Source organism: Hippocampus guttulatus, chromosome 2, assembly GCF_054856545.1.
Source record: "Hippocampus guttulatus isolate MCC_2025c chromosome 2, RoL_Hgut_1.0, whole genome shotgun sequence".
In the NCBI taxonomy this organism is placed as follows: Eukaryota; Metazoa; Chordata; class Actinopteri; order Syngnathiformes; family Syngnathidae; genus Hippocampus; species Hippocampus guttulatus.
Genome location: NC_141262.1, coordinates 24,969,068 through 24,985,859, shown reverse-complemented (window position 1 = coordinate 24,985,859; position 16,792 = coordinate 24,969,068). Strand labels below are relative to the sequence as shown.

Here is a 16,792-nt window from a genome sequence, read left to right as displayed (position 1 = left end):
AAGGAATTGCTTACCAGGTGGTCATCCACGCGTGGTCGTGTTTGTTTCAGAGAGTTTAATAGATATCTGGCTGTAGGATTGTCTGGCTGCTTCACATGTTGGGTTTTGTGTGACTGCTAATTGAAGTGACTTACCAGGACGAGGGCGGGGAAAATGTGTGAGTCAGTCCGAAAAAGATGACATATGAGGTCCTGCACAATGACGTCACTGAAAGTGTGTTAAAAGTGTGTTAAGGTACCGAAGTTGGCCACTAGTTTTCCAAATGAAAAGTGAGTCGAAAGTTAAACACACTTAAACACACAATTTCTGAAAATTGTGCTCTTTCAGGACATCACTTATTTTTGGTGTGGGAGTATCCTCGTGAGCTCTAGAGTAGTGTAGACTGCGTGGAAATATGAGGACGCGAAAAATGTCCTCATTTTTCCACAGGTCCTCATTGTGAAGGTGTGTTATCATAAAATTGTCCTGAGATGTCATGAATACAAACACACACACACACACACACACACACACACACACACACACACACACACACACACACACACACACACACACATTCTCGTCACTCTGGCCTATATATCGAACAGGCTGGTGGTTCGAGGACTCCAAATCTGTTCATCTGTCAAAGTGTCAGAGTCTATGCATCACGGCAGAGTGTTGGGTGCACGCACGCGGGAGAAAAGAGCATCTCTCGCGAGCAAAGCAGAAGGCGTTTGCCATATTTTAAATGACGCCGGCTCGCCAAGATATCAGATTGCTCTCCGTCTTGCAGGAGACGTCTGCCGCTCGCTCGTCTTGCGTGGGAGTAACAGAACATAAACTATTTTCAGTAGGCCCTCTAAACACCGTACAGAAAATGAAAGTCACACAGGCGGAAGGAATGGGTTTGCTCGCCGCCGCCGATTTGGCGCCGCCGCTCCACTTTGCTTTGGGGAGGCCCATCGAGGTGTCACGAGAGTGTCGCAACGCGTGCAAGACTTAATGGGTGGAACCGGCAGGCCACATAAAGGTGTTGACGCATTGTTAGCATTCACCAGGTGACTCTATTTATGGGCCTTAGTTACGAACAATTGGGCGCAAATGTGGCGGCGGGAGCACCTTGACGTCATGATGGCCTCAAGTCAAGTTGATTTTTAGGGCAGATCATGTGAAACTTGCCTTAAGGAGCAGGCCTAAGTGACGGTATGGAGGTTCAGAGCACTGCTTTTGCAACATTGGCGCATGAGCGTCACGACACACCTGCAGCATATTTTTCCTTTTTATGATCCAGTTAGCATGACGTTCTTCTCTTTCTGATTGTGCAAGAACGAAAAAAACGTTTTTTCCCCCTATTGAAAACGATATTCTGTGGGTCTTGAAAGATCGGTCTGCTGGCAATAGTGGGAATTCCGCTTTGAAAATGGCTGGAGTTAAAATCAGAAATACAGTGGCACCTCTACTTATGGACGTCTCTTCATACGAAAGTTACGAAATGCCTCAACTGGAAAATATTGCCTCTTGTTACAAAAGAAAATTCAAGATACGAAAGGTAAAAATGCAGTATGGGCTGATACTCGCAGCTCCGAGTTTCCCGAATGCAACATACTTATACTGTAGCTCCTCTGCTATTGGCTATTCCCGAGCATCTTCCTGGCATCCCATTGGCTAAGAGAGACCTCTACAGTCTGTGCCCATGTGTGTATGTAGATAGATAGCTATGTGTCTATGCAGCATCCTCGTCACTTGACCCTCGGGCCACGAGGCGTTCAGTTTTACTGTATGTCAATGTAAATTACCCAGAAAAAGTCTTTACCAGTCGGGCGATCGCTCACTATGCTGATGTTTGCTTTGGACATTTGCTAAAAGCCGACCAAAGCAAACGCCCTTGGATCAGTTCTTGACAAAACACCAGGCAAAAACCACTTCTGAGAGAGAGCATGAACTAAAGAGGGCAAAAAAAACGAGGATGCAGTTAAGTTAAATGCCCATCATTTTTATTCTTTACTCTGTTCTTTGTTTTTTACATTATGAACAACTGTCATTGATTGTGCAATAATCTAATTGTAGTATGTATTGGTTACAGATTTTGATGCATTTTTATGCTTTAGAAAACATTTTTGTCTGAATTTTGTGGGGGCTTGGAACAGATTAGGGCATTTACATGGAAAACGCGTCTCTACTTACAAAATTTTCGAGTTAAGGCTTTTTTTCCCCCAGAACCAATTAATTTCCTAAGTAGAGGTGCCACTGTACACATCTTACCCATCTGAAAAACACATGTGTAATATGGTACAAGACAAAGCACTACTTTTGTACGCTTTATATTCAACAGTTATAACATAAATTGCAAGAGCCTAACATGAAGTATTTCAAGAATAACGAAGGAAGTCAATAAAGACAAAACATATTTAAAAAAAGGGGGGTCTCGTTTAGGCAGCGTTTTCTTTAAAAACAGACTCAGCGTGGGCTGGCAAACAGCAGTACTCTCTGCATTCCATTACAATAATGTCCTTATGTGATTGTTCTTAAAGTAACCCCACTTATGAAGCACTTGAATGCAACAAAGAGATGCTCGGCTGCTGCATTACTCCGACGGCTGCATATAAATGGGTACACGTTGCGCAAATGCGATTATGCTTTCGAAGTGGTCACAGAGCTTACTTACAGGAAAAGACCGGTGACGCAGTCGCTCCCAAAAACCGTCATTTGTCTCTTGTACTTTCCCCCCACTTTTGAGCGTTGCCTCAATGACCGATTCAACTTACTCAGACTGCCCAAGTGTCACCTGATTGAACAGCAAACACCCAGTCAGATTCAACTCTGTGGGAAACGTGATCAAATGAATGGTCTAAAATAAAGATTTTCCGGGCTACTGGCGCAATGTAGACACCAAGTTTCACACAAGGTCATACAAAGTAGAGATGAGAACGTGAGTTTGAGGCGAGGCGTTTAACGAGAGCCGTCGTTTTGCTGCAGTGCTGAGGCCGATTAGCATTCCTGCGGCTAACTCACCGACGCCCCTCATACCGTACAGCTGTGACAGCCCTCCCCCTCATCCATCTCTCTCACAAAGACCATCTATTCTGACACCTTATTGGACATTTTATAATGTTTGTAAACAACAGTTTCCAGGGTACTTCCAGGTGAAGGAAAAGTGATTGACTCCCACTGACCTGAAGTGAAACAATAACAAAAACACGCTTGGGTTTCCGCCGCTCGAAACACCCAGAAAGGTTTAGGATTAAATATCATCGGTATCCAAACGTTTAGGTTAAATACCGATTTACAGAGAAGATCGCAACACTGAATTGCCGCTTCTAAAGGGACAGACAGATGACAGACAGCAAAATGTTATCGCTAGCTTGCTAGTAGTCAACAGCATGCTGTCCATTTCCTCATCGAAAGAGCTTTGATAGTCATCTGAGCAAGATAAATGTCAAGCGATCATCGCCTACAATCATCCACTGTCGCCGAACAGTTTACACGTCCAACAGCATCATTAGCCAAAAGAACCGCTCCATCAAAGGCTATGCTCATTCGCATGCTCAGATCTCCTGAATTAATGAGTGAACCATGTCTGAATTTCCATCGTGTCCATGTTTGAATCAATGTACCCATTGAAATCTAAATTACGGACTGCTTTCCCCTCTAAGCCATTTTTGTTCCAACCGACCAGGGGTGCTGAACTCGTCGATCACGATCGACTGGTGCCCCACGAACTGGTCCCAAATCGGGGGGCTGGGGATGATGTCTCAGGGAAAATAGATTAAAAAATAAAAAAAGATGTGTGCCTGTGTGCATGTAATTAATATTCTACGAACATACTCTCAGTTTCACTTCCACAAACAAACAAATAAATAAATAAATAACATAATACAACAAAGCAGGTGACCTTTAACCTACGGTGGCGTGTGACCTGCATCACCGGAAGTCTGTAGTTACAGCTTGCGATTTGAGCTGTTGCCATGTAGCGTTTTTATTTTTATTATTCTCATTCAAAGTTTGTTTCGTCTCTACTTCATGGATGGCACTGGCAAAGAATGGGAATCTGAAGTACCAGGAGTTTAAATTTTAAAAACCATCCAGGTAATCTACGATAGTGACGTTGTTGCACTGAAGACACTGCCAAAGTGCGTCCCGTGACGCCGCGTAAGCTCTCGACGAAGGAAGGCACTGATTCCTTTTTACAAACTCACAAGCTCTTGTATCTACCTTACTTTTCTGTTTTGTTCACGTTCTGGGCCGTTATGGCTGTCGCTCATCACGGCATGCGTGTGTGTATGCGTGCACGTGCGGTAACAGGTCGATCGCGGGAGGTCGGTTGCTTGAAAAGTCGTTCTTTGGTCAAAAAAGGTTGGGCACCCCTGCTTTAGACATTCAAACTACGGCGGAAGAAAAGAAGGGTGAAATCATCATTCAAGCCGTTTTCTCAACCGCTCTGCCTCGAAAGGGTTTGTTTACTAGCAGTGCGAGAGGTTTCCAACTTTTGCTAGCTGGAAGTACGTGAACGTCGTGGTAAAACGTCCCCTCACCACCACGCCAACATCCGAGTCACAATTCGCCTCAAACCTTGGTCTTTACTGAATGCACCCCGATGGCCAACCTCAGACGCTATCAGGAAACGGCACTCCTCCACTGAGCATTAAGGATTTTATACCCCGTGCAATAAAAGAGCTGCTCTGGAGGATGGAGATGGATGAAAAAGCAACAATGTATTGGCACGTTATCGGCATCGCTCTGTAATGTGTTGTCTGATGTGGCAAAATGGATGCATTGGCTGGTGAGAAAATAAATCCAACACGCATTTACAAACAGCACATTTAAGCAAAAGTGCTCCATCATCTGTTCCACCCAGTTCAATTTCCTCATGCGGGTGTGGCGCACGGGTGCTAGCTCGGCGGGCAGGCACTCATTCACCTGAGCACTGTTGCTTTATTCTTCCATACATCAAAATAAGAAGCGAGTGCGTCTCTTTTTGTGTCGCCGGGTGTATATTTACAAATGAGCGCTTTTAATATAAAAGAATGAGCCAATTCTCAGGCGGTGTCAAAGACATGATGACAAATGCGTCGCCTTGAGACTCGCTACAAGTGATTGCTTTTCTATTGCATCAAAATCAGAGATTCATAGATCATGATAAAGCAACGCGGCCGGCGACGATCTTTCATTAATGGTCAGAAAAGGACATGGGTTTGAGGAGGGTGCCTGGAGAAACACCTCTTTGTTCCTTAAATAAGAGTGAAAATGATTTTACGCAAGGTCACAACACTTTCAAAGTTGTGTGGCCCTAAATAAAGATTTAGCTTCGCTTATGGCCAAGAGTACAAAGTCACTGAGCTGTTTTGTGCGGCTTTTTCTTTGGCCCTAGCTAAATCGCAGCTCACTTTTGCGGGTTCAGCGCATCGCGGATGCCTTTATTGTACTGTACAAAATATGACTCAAACATCTCTGTGAAAGTAAACATTGTTAGAACAAACTGTAATCCCTCCCCAAGCGGACAGGATCGGCGGATTATAGACAACCACTGTTCACTTTCAGTCGCTTTAGTGAACGGCGAAATAGAGCGTCAACAAAAGCTCATTCGTCGACCCGCCGAGGGCCTCGACTGATGCCAGCATACCTCGTTGTTAGCTAGTTAACAGCTAGCCTCATTCAGCATACGTCCTCATTCGCTCGCTTCCACGTCACTCAACAGGCCGGCCCACCTTTTAAAGGCACACGCGCGCATTCAACATCACAGATACGACAGTGTAGAGTATGTATGGCGATGCCAAGGGGACAAAAATAATACCCACATCTCTCATGCATACATGCCGAGATTGTATCCCTAATATGTCGTACGTGAAAAAGAATTTGGGGTCATTCCTTTGTGGATCTCCTCCTTTTCTGGAGCGGTCTGGAAGGCAACCCTCGCGATAAAGTAGGAACGACCGTAGTCCCCTTCAATTGGGGAGCCGACTGAGCAAAACGCAACAATATTAATTAGTTCAGAGCTGGTAGAGAGAGACCCAAACTCTTGGTGTCGATATGTCCCATGCGTCTTCAATAAAGATGCCCTTTCTCTATTTATCGTTCCCGCACGGCCCGGCAAAATCAGGGGCCCTCAAATTGGGTAGTTAAGGAAGCTGCAAGCAGAGGAGCCCATTTTTATCGCCAGATAGGCCTCGAAATCAATGTGCCCGCTCTTTTTATGGACCGTTGGGGAAATATAAGTGGAAATTGCGGAGCGGGAGCCGCGTGGTTGTTGCGGGGGGGTAATGTGATATGAGTGAAGGCCTTCATTTCTGGGTCTTTCCTCCCAATTCAAAACGGACATTAGCTCACAAAATGTCAACTCTGCCCTTGCCGCTCTTGAATCCGCGATGCGCAATCGCGCACCACATACTGATGCTCGTTGGTGTCGAGCTGCACGGCGGAGAAGCCCGTTTCATTTGGTTAGCGTCCCATTTTAACTCGTCACCACTCGTTTTAACGCAACCAATGCCCTGAGGTCAACTATAAATGAAGGAATTTCAGTGGGTACAATCACTTACTGGTTACAGTCCAGACCCACACGCAATTTTAAATACACAATTATTCGTTTTATTAATTATTATTTTTTCCCCGAACCCTTTCTGGGACAGCAGTTACTCCAGTGGACAGCTTATCATGTTATCATATCAGGTTACAGGGTGCATGAAAGGTAGACCCTGGCGGAGGTTCGCCTGTTGTTTCCAAATCTGATGAAAAGATTGACAGGAGTTGAAAACCGCAAGTCTTCCCGTGGTTGAGCAGGTACAGGGGTGGCAGATGGCGGCGTTGCCTACACCCCTCCACGCACGATTTGCCGCCGGTTCGGGCCCGTGTTCCCTCCGTACAATTAAGTCGAGTTGACCCCATCCGAGTCCTCGGCACCAGCGGGATGTTTCCATCACGTTCCTCCGTGCAGATGCCGGGGGCTGGCGCGATTGGCGTTTGTACCCTCGTCACGGCACGTCACGCTGTGCACATATGGCCGCGTCGTGCTGTGCGTACTTAGTGGCGAAACTTCCCGTCTTTAGACTGTATTGTGGAGTGGTGTCCAAACTACGTTGCGGGGGGCCATTTTCGGCCCGCCATTCATCTTTTAGCAGCCCGCGGCATGACAAAAAGGAATGAGTAAAAATGACATTTGACACCGACTGGAAGGTTATTTAAAAAAAGGGGTGGAGGTGGACAAAGTGACAATTTTGTGGAACTTGTCCTAAACATGCAAAGATACAAATACAATATTTATGACAGGAATCATTTCTCTTCAAAACACCGGTGAGTAAAGATCATTTCAGAAGCCAAAATAGATTCTCCCACTTTCTGCTCTGTGTCTGATTTATGAGGATATCACACTCATCTTTCGGTCCTTAAGTCACCATTTTTAAAATGGTTGTCTTAGTAAAGTTCACTCTTTTTTGGGGGGTTCTGGATGCGGAGATGCTGCTCAATGCAGGGGTGGCTCTCGTCTAGTGGGATACAGGGCGGTGGCCACCCAAAAATGTATTATCTTCAGGAGAAAATACAGGCAATATCCAATTGCTGGCTTGATTGATATTAGCGTGTTTAATAAATTCAATCCAAAGAGTTTTCAAGTGGCCCTTGCATCATTCCATTTTTTTTTGAGTATGCGACACTCAAACGAAAAATGCTGAACCTCCCATGGTAGTGTGCACGTGAGCCGGCATTGAACATAACAGACAAATGCCTTGCGAGTTCATTTCTTTAGTTATTTGTTTGCTTATGCGCGGGGGGGAAAGTGCTTTGTTCACTTTCTGCTCTTAAATCAAATTCTCTTTTTTGATTGAAAAACAAATCTGCCGTCTGATGGCGGAATTGCATCTCTCTCTCACTCTCTCTGTCGCTCTTATACACACACACACACACACACACACACACACACACACACACACACACACACACACACACACACACACACACACACACAGTAAATATATCTTTCTATTTGCATGCGCAGCCTGCACCCAGGCATGACAATAAAAAAGGAGCGGCTTAATATATCCCAAAAAAAATCTGTCTGATTTATTGGCATCTGAAGTGTTTGCTCGCAACAAAAATCATTCCCGTGCCAAATAGTCTTTGTAAGGCTTGACTGCTATTTACTGTCATGCGTCTCATTTTAGTGTTATGGGTGATTATGATGGGGAGGCCTGCGCAGTCATATATTAGCATGCGCCGAATGAGCTGTTGGACACGACGCCCGGCGACTCACGAGGTAAATGAAATCCACTCGCTTATGCAGATTCGTTTACGGCGCCGCAGAAAATAGCCTTGAACATTATGCGGCGATGTCGAGCGCTGTGCATACCCATACATTTGCTATATTTATGATTTATCCATCATGTGCGACTGAACATCCTTACTCATCAGTCTGCGCAATGATGTCCCTGAGGACTTTTTTTCCCCCGGCAGGGCATCAGTCAATCTTCCCGCGCATCCAATTTGGGTTAGTCAGACGCGCTGACAGGCTCTCCCCTCTCGTTCCCGGGACGCTTGTGATACTTGTGATAGTCTGCTGGCGTAGACTGGCTCATACTTGCACGTCAACTATTTTGACCCTTTGCAATCAAAACCAAAAGATCCATTAAGGCAACATAGAACAGCTTTCGCTTGACCCGGGGGACAGATATCGACGTCGGATGAAACATTCCGTTCTGTCGTGGTCGTTTTTTAATCCAGAAGGTGGTTGAGAGGGCTCAGCGACACAAAATACATTCAAGCAAGTTTTAACCCTTGAACAACAAATATGAAAAAATAATGTTTTTATGTCCTTTGGGCAGTTGTCACTTAAAATACGAGGGTCTACGGTTGAGCTGGCAAGGGAATTTTAAAAAGAAAAAAAAAATGGCATTCATCACCAAAAACAAAACCGTTTTGAAATAATTCCTTTTGAAACAGGCAAGCATCTCTGCTCCTTAACACTCTTTAATTACTGCGCTCCACTGAATAGTCGAGCGGCAAGTAAAAGGATTTGAGCACTTTTGTGCTCCGGAACAGTCACAGGTCTTTCCCATTTGTCTTGGGAATCTGATGCTCCAAAATCCAGAGGGAGGCGACAGACTCAAGAACCAGGCTGTAATTTTACTTTAGTTTCGACTCCACAGCTGCCTCGTTACATTTCATCAGAAGGCACCCGAAGGTGCCGAAACCCAACCAACCTTTGAGTAATCAATTTATTGATGAACACGCAGGTATCGATACATTTGTATCCTATCTGGCCCTTTTCGTCTAATTCGGAATGAAAACACACACCCACATATTCAGGTGCTGCCCGCAGCATCCGTCCTATTTCTTAATTTAGATCTCGAATAGGATATGCGCTCAAAACACACAACCAAATACAGTGACGGATAAATAGACTGCCTGCCTGCCCGTCGTGTCGTGTCCCCCTGCTTCCCCCTCGCCACGTGGCACACATCAATTGACTGGCCATCTCTTCCCTCCCACCCCCACCGTCTCCGCTCGCTCACGACCCCCCCCAGCCCCACTCTCTCTTAAACACACACAAGCGTGTAGTCCCTCCCCTGGGGATGAAATCACTTACGCACACACGCACGCACACGAGCGCACACACAAATATGGGGTGGCTCTTTGCTGGAGTGGACAGGCCTTTGTGAGATAACGGGCAAACGCAGGCTGACAGGCTCGGCTGGGCCATTATTAAATTGCAGTGAAGACTATATTACTTTAGAGTGAGATAAAAGACTACATACAAGACGGATGGGTGGGGGACATCAAACAAGACTGTGTCCGGACTGTGCCAGGAGTAATCCGGCTGAAGGCGTCGCTGATTTCCCCCCAGGCCAGGTGGCATTTCTCCTTGAATAATCCTTAGGAGGTATCCAACAGTTGCCTAACGGATTGGGCTTCTGAAGACCGCCACTTGGCTTCGCTTAAGCTTTCGGACAGCTTCCCACGAAAGGAGCAAACAAAGCTCGCGTCATTGTCGTCGAATTGCAGTCGCGCCGTATTTTACGCTCACACGGAATCATTTTGGCATATTAACGCTTGAGCTGTCTTATTTGAAGAGTGATAATGCACCACAAAATGGAAACGGTGAAGATGAGGGATGGACGAGGGCCGATAGCGGCCTTCTTGCAAGGTATCGGGTTTTTCTGACAGCGGCCGATACCTAGGCACTCTCATGTCGGCGGTTTACCATCAGAAACTCAATGGCACGGCTAACATAATGTTTTAACGTCCTTATAACGGAATTAAATTTATTGCGCCACGCAATGCATTCTGGGAACCGAGTGGCTTTACCGTCATTAACATCGATATGAACGAACATGAGGCAGATGCGACAAGCCCTTGCCAACATCGACATTAAATCTTTTACAGGCAAAGTGTTCCATGATGTCAAAGATGCATGTTCTATTTTGATAGCACCCATTTTGGCATCGCCCTGAAAAAGAATTTTGCCATGAAAAGACTTTATGACTTATTTTGAATGCTTTTGATGGGAATGTCACTGAGCTGGGCTGCTTCTGCTGTTGAATCGCGTGTTTTTTTTAACATGCTAATAGCTTGCTGTTCGTTGATGTGACAGTAGGTGGGTCCAAGACTCGAAATAAGCAGAGTCACATCGCTATTTGCGAGTCAAAATTAATATTTTGTGCCTCATTACAAACATGTTAAATAGCAAAACAGACTCAAACTCAGAGAAAACCATCAAAAGAAATTAGAAGAAAACAAAAAACAAAAAGTGGCTAGTTGGGTGGCCGAGGGAACTTTTTTACGCAGAAACATCTAGCTAGCAACAGCTTCGGCTGGTCACTAGTGCACCTAAAGTTGCTCATTGCTACGAAGTCAATCATCATCTCATCCGTGGCGGTGAAGAAGCTTCCTTTCTGACAAGTGTCATACTCATGATGGGACGATGAGAGAAGATGTCGAAGCCATGCTAAATGCTTAGCTAACCACACATGTGGCTTTGAACGAAGTGGAGACCATCCAACTTTGAAACAGCAAAATAGCAGGACAATTAATAAGTGACTTCTGGAGAGAAAATCATCTGCGCGAAATGAAACATTAACCGGAAGTTCCAGCTAATACGATAGAATTCTAAATCGAGATCCCTACGTCTCTTGCCACCCAGTAGTGCACGTGACGTCGTAGAGCAATGGTCGATTCATTGATTACGAGGCGATTACGTTGGTGTCGCATGGCGTAAAACACGACACGAAAAAAACGTAGGTGGCTGTTTGAGCTGCAGGAAAACGAAATGATGTCCACAGATGCCAAGCGACCACGGCTAGCACAACAAAAAGGGGAAGTCATCATCGCTCGAGGAAGAAACGCCAGCCGGGCAGCGTCGAGCGCAAGGTGATGGAGCTCCTTTGTCGCCAGGCAGCCCTGAATGGCATTGGGCTCGATAGCGACGCTGGCACATCATTCATCAACTATAAATGCGTTGAAACCATCTCGGCGCGCTGCCTTATACGCTTAAGTAGCAAGGGATAAAATAAGTGGGGTGAAGATGGACTTTTTCCAGCGAGATTGCACAGATTGTAAAAGTGTGACGGCGGCGGGGGTGCCAGGGTGATGGGACGGAAAATCTTGCTCCAGCATAAATGTCAATAAAATATCAATGCTTAATTCTCCGAATTAAAATCCAACTCGCCTGTGCAGTGGCAAAACTCGGACAAGGAAATGTTATTAATAAACGACTTATATTATTGCACATTACTGATACTCATAATTCCATAATATACAATATAACTGTTTATGGTCTCCTTGAAATATCCATCCATCCATCCATTTTCCGAACCACTTTTATCCTCACTAGGGTGGCGGGGGGTGCTGGAGCCGATGCCAGCTGTCTTCAGGCAGTAGGTGGGGGACACCCTGAACCGGTTGCCAGCCAATCGCAGGGCACATATCGACAAACAAGCATCCGCGCTCACACTCACACCTAGGGACAATTTGGAGCGTTCAATCAGCCTGCCACGCATGTTTTTGGAATGTGGGAGGAAACCGGAGTACCCGGAGAAAGTCAACGCAGGCACGGGGAGAATATGAAAGCTCCACATGGGCTATACTTTGATTATTCACAACTTTATTCAAGCCCAAATCCTTTTTACATTGTCTCAAAAAGGTTTATAATTGTCTTTCGATGATGTCTGTCAGCCACAAAACATTTTTTCGATGAGACAAGTCAATGACTTGACGAAATGAAGCTCCTCCCCTCAGGTTATCACAGTTGCTTGGCACCAGGATGCCAATAGATGGCGCCAAAGCAATATTTTTATTGTAGACATGGCTTGGTTAGAATGCCACACCACAGATATGTCAGGTTTCACTGTATCGCAATTGTTTTGAGATGGAGCTTGTTTGTTTCGTTCAATGATTTGCTTTCAACCTAATTGTCTTATTTATCCACTGACACGATTCGAGCCACAATAATAATTAGCGGAGGTTATTAATTTTTAATGGGACCTAAATGGTGCGCCCCCAAGGGCCTATAACCTGTGGTTTTAATTAATATGCAGCGTGTGCGCATGAGGCTTTCAATTAGAGTTGTCCGGGCAATGGCTAACCGCTTTTAATCCATATGCTCATCAAGGGTCCGAGTCATGCCTTTTTAATCAAGCGGCACCCCCCACATGTGAAGAGAGTCAACATGTGTCTATCAGTCACTCACTGGACCTGAAGAACAGTGCCGTCTTTTAATCAGCTCGCCTTCAAGACAGTAATGTGCACGAAGCAGCAGGGGAATTACGAAGGGGCGCGGGCCAGCGGAATCCTTCAAGAGGAGCCGCGACTGGGGGTCGCATTAATGAGATGAAAATGAGTGCGCCGTTTGTTCAAATGTGGACAGCTGAAGCGACGCTCTGACGGGGACACGCTGTCAGTCTGAGCTGGCACAAATAATCACATCAGTGTTTTTTAGCACCCCAAACAACCCAGCGACCGCCGGCTCATTACGACGGCGCACGCCGAGGCGGACTCATTAAACAGCGCAGGTGCTTTGGAAAACATAATTCCTCCTGCATTATTGTCTCCTGAAATAAACAGAAGCATTGCCCCAATCAATCCTGACAACAAATGCACGACAAGAAGCGATGAGGAGTGTGATTTCATCAGGAACAAGATTCATTCATTTAAAAAAAAAAAAAAAAAAAGACTCGTCACCGCAACTTCTTTGTTTTGTTTTTCATTCTTGCAAGGAGAAATTGCCTGGATCAAAGACACAGGAAGTACTAAAAAGTATTTCAGTGTCCTTATGACGACTTACATTTTCTTTTACCATGCTCGTAACTCAAATGTAAATTAAATGTAAGATTTGTGCTTTGACTCAGCAAAAGTTGAAACTTACACTCAATCTTTTTTGAGACAAATATACAATTGTTGGACTGGGAGCAGGATGTAGAAAAAAAAAATAGTTGCGCAACAAGTTAAGCTGCTTGTCCCACGTAGAAAGGCACATGCTTTATCTAATCACGTGGAGCCGCCTGTTCGGGTCACTTTTCTTTCGCATACCTCCATTTTCTATACTCCTGGTTCTCGCCAAAGTGAGCATGTGAGCTGGCGTTAATAGAAGAAGAATTTGGGGTGAGAGGCTGGTTACACCACTGGACTGGTTGTCAGCCAATTGCATGGCACATATAGACTGACAACCTTTCATACTCACATCAGAATCAAAATCATCCTTATTAGCCAAGAATGTATAACATTCTCTCTGGTAGTATAGTAAGCTACACTAGTATTGCAATGTCGAGCAACTACGATAAACAAGGAAATGACTTTATATATCGACATGACTTATAAGTATCGACAGACTTTTTGTAATGTAAGGGGACCATTGTGCAGTTGTGCCACCCTATGACAGCTGTGAGACAATGCGCTGAGTCATCGAGTAGTGATAAAGTGATCAGTGGTGCAATACAATACGATGACGGTTGTGCAGTTGGTGCAGATAATCATTGCACCATTTCTGAGTGACCCGTAGCAGTAATTGTTGTACAACTTTAGGGGTGCCATTATTCGGAAAGTCCTTAAACTGATTTCAAAGTGTCTGGTGCTGTGGGACTATCGATCAATGGCAATTGTTCAAGGATGTACAGAGCTGGAGTTACAATGATCAGTGTGGTAATACTGTTCCACAGGGGTGTGCAGAAATGCAAAGAGCCACTCCGGATTTGAGTCACTGTTTAGGGAGTTAATGGCGACAGGGAAGTAGCTGTTTGAATGCCTGCTGATTTCGGTCAGCGTATTTCGATCGCGCTTACCTGAAGGGAGTAACTGGAAGAGGTGGTGGGCAGAGTGTGGCGGGTCCAGTCGGATGCAAGTCCTCGAGAGTAGGTTGGGTGGTGCCGTGGTCGTAACTGTCCGTTGCAGTCGTATTTTGTCCTTTTTTGTGGCGGAGCCGAACCGGACTGCGATGGAGGGACACAGGACTGATTCGATGACTGTTGTGTGGAACTTTCTCAGCAGCTCCTGCGGCAGTCCGTGCTTCCTCAGCAGCCTCAGGAAGTACATCCTCTTCTGGGCCTTTTTCAGGATGGAGTTGGTGTTGACTTCATGTCCTGGGAGACTGTGATTCCCAAGAACTTGAAGGTCTCGATGGTTGACACAGGGCAGTTGGATAATGTGAGGGGCAACTGCTGCGTAGGATGTTTCCTGAAGTCCATGATCATCTCTACAGAGTGTTCAGCTGCAGGTTGGGTTGGCTTCATGTCGGTACGCAGACTCGTCGCAGTCTTTGATGAGGCCGATGTGGTGTCGTCTTCAAACTATATGAGTTTGACGGCTAGGTACGTTGAGGTGCAGTCGTTCGTGTAGAGGGAGAAGAGCAGCGGAGAGAGGGCACATCCTTGCCCCCCCCAGTGCTGATGGTGCGTGTTGATGTCCTTCCCAGCCTGACATTCATGCCTGTGGATAACTTCGTGTTGTCAGTGAACCAGACATGCAGGTTCTTGGAACAGAAAGAGCCTTGGAGTTCAGAAAGTTTTATCACAACGCGGTTTCTTCAAAGCGTGAAATCAATCTGAATATTGTACGACCTATCAGAAGTTGACGATCGCTCATCATTCCTTGCCTTGTACATAACGGCAATCAAAGTGGAAGTGAACCATCTGGATTGTAAGCGTGGCGAGTCAGCCACGGTGGTGGAAGGGTATGAAAACGGGGTATCATTGGAAAGGGGCGGAGAGGTTCCATGTTTTGCAAAGCAGCTAATGCACACCGGCAATTACGGGCTATCATAATCACAGCAGCCAGTGACAACATAATCATAGTGCAATCAGGTGGCCAATCGGAGGCAATTTCCTGCCTGATGCTCCAATTCAGAAGAGGAAATTCTCACATTGGTGTGCGGTCATTTTAGCAGGTGTCCTAATCCCACAGAGGGACGACTCACCAGCAATGAAAGAGAGTGGAAAACCACAGTCGATGAGGCTACTTTTCACAATTTCAAAGGAATGACAAATATGCACATGGGAAACGGAATTAATACCCACCAAGATGGGAAATTGAATCTGAATGTAATAAGTGTCAAAAAAAATAAATAAAAGAGTATCGCCTTGGACTTCAGTCGTCGCCACGATATATAAAATTAAGCATATACATAACTGCTCGCTTGCCACTTTGAAAATGTGAGTTAAAATGTCGCGTTTGGAATTTAAAGCGACGAATCTCCAGGTGCCTCACGGTGATGGGAAAACAAGCACGGGGAATAAATTACGTTCTGGTGCGCCGCTTACACATGTGGCTGAGCACGGGGGCGGGAGACGCGCTCCCATTCGAGACGTCCTGCACAGATAAGGGAGGAGCATCACAAGTGCCACATTGTAATGCGCTAGAATGCAGGACAAATCGATTGATACCTCTGAAGGGACAACATTTACCAAATGATAATCTGTCGAGGAGAAAATCAGATTGGGACGAGATATGCAGGTTCCACTCGCAGCATGCTGGTCTTTTTGTGACTTCAGAGCAAAGAAAAGAAGTCAGAAGGTTCTCGAACTTTCTCTATTTGGGTTCCAGGACTTTTGGAATATTGTCGAAATTAGAGCACTTAGAAAAGTTTTTAAGTCTCAACTTGGGTTGCCCTTAACCCTCGCCCCTATACCTCACCCTAACCCACGCCTCGTATGCATATCTTGGAGAGTGGGGCGAGTCTGCGATGATGGAATCTGAGACTGAAGCTTTGTGGATTCTGCACCCACCAACTGAGTTGGACCGCTTCCCAGGAGAAGTTGCTGATTCTACATTGACAGACCGGGCCAGGTCATAAGGAAGAATCACTTTCAGGGAGCAGCGCTCCATCTCACTCACTCGACCAGGGGTGTAAAACTCATTTTTGTCGCGGGCCTGATTTTTGTTACAATTTCCCTTGGAGGGCCATTATGACCTATAAAGAAGTCAAGAATAACGGTTTATCCATCTATTGATTGAGTTACTGTCATGAGGGTTTTGGTCACATGAAAATGCTGAGAATATCTCTCTTATTTACTACACATGAGAATTTCAAGTTTTGGTCGACATTTTAGAAAGGATCATGGAAGTTGACATGTTTGAGCTACTTTCGCGGGCCACATAAAATGATGTCGTGGGCCAGATTTGACCCCCGGGCCTTGAGTTTGCTAGAGTGCGCTAGACTCTTATGCTGTGTTAAGTGACATTGGATAGCAGCATACTCTTGAGTTAAACGTTGCCCACTCAGCATCCATGGCAGCCTGGTCATCCTGAAAATGGGATTCCTCCATCTGTGGTCCCTTTGTTTTTAAATTTTTTTGAGATGGTGCCGATTTTTGTCAAATGTGGGCCCTTAAGATGATTTCTG

At 45.5% G+C, this 16,792-nt stretch overlaps 1 long non-coding RNA gene across 2 annotated transcripts in view; it reads right to left on the bottom strand.

Moving 5' to 3' along the window:
* The window catches only part of LOC147209160 (uncharacterized), a 74,588-nt gene that overhangs the window by 29,454 nt on the left and 28,342 nt on the right, over positions 1-16,792 (bottom strand). The gene's annotated exons all lie outside the window — the stretch shown is intronic.